The sequence below is a fragment of the Empidonax traillii genome, unplaced genomic scaffold, assembly GCF_003031625.1.
Source record: "Empidonax traillii isolate 1590-97213 ecotype Southwest subspecies unplaced genomic scaffold, ASM303162v1 scaffold5058:size8952, whole genome shotgun sequence".
Taxonomy (NCBI): domain Eukaryota; kingdom Metazoa; phylum Chordata; class Aves; order Passeriformes; family Tyrannidae; genus Empidonax; species Empidonax traillii.
Window position 1 is genome coordinate 5454 of NW_020960251.1, and position 3499 is coordinate 8952.

Sequence of the window (3499 nt, forward strand, 5' to 3'; positions counted from 1 at the left end):
ATTATCATGCAAATTGTCTTTCTGTCCTTCTCCAGACATGCACAGAGATAGGAGAACGACCCTGTCCTCTGGGAGATCTTGTTTTCCATCCAAATGCAGGCTGGATGTGCCACAAGTTGGAAAACAGAAGGGAAAATCACAGCAGCCCTTCCAGAGGAAACGTTTCTCTGCGTGAACGTAAACCTACCCCCGTGTCACTGCAGGGAATTTAATCGGTTCATGATCACGGGGAAACAAATGGAATATCTAAAAGCACTTGCAACAGAAGAAATCAACTCATTAGGAATTTCAGCCTAAAGGACTGTGGGAGCCCTGGAGAAGGAGGGAAGGAGGAGGAGCAGCTCCCTGTACCTGTGGCCACAGAAGTGTCGCTCTCGTGTACTTTGTGTTGGATTTTATTGAAGGATTTGTTTGAAGGGTTTGTTTAAAGGGTTTGTTTAAAGGGTTTGTTAAAATGAGGCAAAGTCTTGCAGAGTTGCTGCTCCCTAAGTGAGGCTTCACTTGCTGGAAGAGATCAGGGTCCAATTTTTAAGCCCTTCACACGATTCCCCTAAAGCCCAGCTTTAAAATTTAGATTAAATGCAAGGGGTAGAAGTATAAAACCACCCCCAAGTGTATCATTTATTCAGCTTGAAGGTTAATGCATTAAGGTTTGCAGCCCTTATAACCCACCAAGGCACATGAATGAAACCAGCCCTGCCTGTCATTTCACCTCCCTCAGCGCTATCAGAGGAACCTCAAATACACCAAAAATTCCCCAGTGAACAAACACTGAGCTGTTCAGGGCTCACCTTCACAAAGAGCTCGATGGCTGGAAACAAGTGCCTGTGCTGGAGCAGGAAGGAGCTCGAGGGATGCATGGAAGGGACTTGATAAACCTCCTGGTTCTCCCTAGAAACCTGCAGGAATCTCCTGGGACAACTCCCCGTGCCTTCTGCCCCTGGCACTGCAACAACCACTGGTTTTTTTAACTTGGGAGGGAGAACCAGAACTGCCCTAAGCATTGGCAGGGGGTGAGAACGTTCAGAAATGCTGGGTTAGAAAGAGAAAAAGGCTTGTTTCTGCTGGAAAAGCCTTGTCTTGTAGGTGGCAAACGTCAGAGCTGGTCAAAAGCTGCCATTGTGTTTTAGCTCCCACTCAGAGCAGGGCCCTGCAGGGCTGTGCAGGATCTGCAGCCCCAGGAGACACAGAAATGCTGTTCACACAGAATCCCAGAAGGGTTTGGGTTGGAAGGGAACTGAAAGATCATCACATTCCACCCCCTGCCATGGGCAGGGACACCTTCCACCAGCACAGGGTGCTCCAACCTGGCCTTGGACACTTCCAGGGATCCAGGGGCAGCCACAGCTTCTCTGGTCAACCTGTGCCAGGGCCTGCCCACCCTCCCAGCCAGCAATTCCTTCCCAATATCCCATCTAACCCTGCCCTCAGATTACATTCCTGGTGATGTAAACACTGTCAGGGAAGAACTTGCTGATAGCAGCACAGGAGCAGCTCAGGAGAGAGAGCTCACACTGATCCCAGAATCATCAAGGCTGGAAGAGCCCTTCAATATTCACCCCCACCATCCCCCAGCACCACCAGGATCCCCCCTAATCCGTGTCCCCAAGGGCCACATCCAGACCCCTCTGGGACACTCCCACGCACAGGGACTCCACCACCTCCCTGGGACACTCATTGCAAGGCCTGACCACTCCTGCAGGGACAAATTGTTTCTGCTTTCTGAAAAAAAAAAAAAAAAAAATTTGCTGTTTCAGCCACATTAGAACACTATATTTAAAAAAAAAAAATCTTTTTTATCTATTGAATGTATTAATATTCTATACTGACTGTATAAAAACCAATTTAAAAATCCAAAATCACTCTTTTTTTTTAGGCAAAATTACCGCTCTTAGGAAGGCAACAAAAATATATTTACAAGTACTTTTGCTTCAGGGAGGCACTAAAAAGCATCTGATATTCTGTGCTTGTCGCTGGGGTCAGATCACATCCAACCCAAAGCTTTTTTTTTGCCGGGAAGAGACGGATCAGCTGGAATTTTCTGCCTTGTTTTCCTGCTGGGGCACAAACACCCCAGCACTGAATTTTCACGGAGCTCTTTCAATGCCACCTGCTGGGCTGGAAACGTTCCTCCTGAAAGGCTGAAATTGTAATTCCAGGCTCCAGTTTCAAGATAAAGCAGCTTGTAATTTAAAATACATTTTCGTGGAGAAAGTTTTAAACCATCACTCACCCACAACACCTAAGCCAGATGTTTCCAGCTGTTGTTCATTTTCTCAGCCCAAAAACAGGAAAAAAAAAAATTAATGTTTAAAACGTGGCTGGTGATTCCTGCCTGGAAATTGTATTTTTGGTGCTTGCTGGGACATCCCCAAAAGTGAAGTTCAGTGGAAACAGCAACTGGACTCTCCCTCAGGTATTAAAAAAAAAAAAAAAAATCCGATTTTCCCACCGTTTTTCTCTTTTTCAAAGCAAAATAACCCCCTTGGTATTGAAAGTGGGGCATAGGGATTTTTTGCTTTATAAAGGAATGCATCCTGATTTATGCTTTGAAATATTAACACCCTGGGACACCATTCCAGGGCCTCAGAGAACACCAGACATAGTTAAAGGATTACAATTGGACCAGGCAAGTTCAGGAACACACTTTTTGTTCTAAACCCTCGTGAAGGTTTCAGGTTAAGGGGGGAACAGTAAACGTAACTCCCAGAATTCTGCTGAAAATGGTTTCTTTCGTTTTTTTTAAGGGGCTCAGGCAGAGAAAAAAAAACAAAAACAAAACAAAACAAACAAAAAAACCCCAAAACAAAAACATGAAGGGGAAGGAAGGAGAAAAAAACTGAACTATTTTCTCTAAGGAATTAAGGGTGGTTTGACTTTCACCATCAAAGAATCCCAGAATGGTTTGGGTTGGGAGGGGAATTAAGGATCATCCTGTTCCAACCCTCTGCCAAGAGCAGGGACACCTTCCACCAGCACAGGGTGCTCCAAGTTTCTCCAGCCTGGCCTTGGACACTTCCAGGGATCCAGGGGCAGCCACAGCTTCTCTGGGAATTCCATTCCAGTCCCCCTGGAGATCCAACCCCCCAAGTGCAGTTTTTGTGACCTTGACCTGCTGCAGCCCTGGGGCACGGCCTGGGTTTGTTCCACAAACATGACCTGCCCTTCCAGGGCAAGGGATGTCACAGGTCACAGGAGAGACAGGAACACACAGCCCCACTGCACAGACCCCAGTGGGAGTGGGGATCTTCATCTTGGGGGAAAGGAGAGTCCAGGGAAACCTGAGAGCCCCTGCCAGGACCTAAAGGGGCTCCAGGAGAGCTGGAGAGGGACTGGGGACAAGGGATGGAGGGACAGGACACAGGGAATGGCTTCCCACTGCCAGAGGGCAGGGAGAGATGGGAGATTGGGAAGGAATTGCTGGCTGGGAGGGTGGGCAGGCCCTGGCACAGGTTGGGCAGAGAAGCTGTGGCTGCCCCTGGATCCCTGGAAGTGTCCC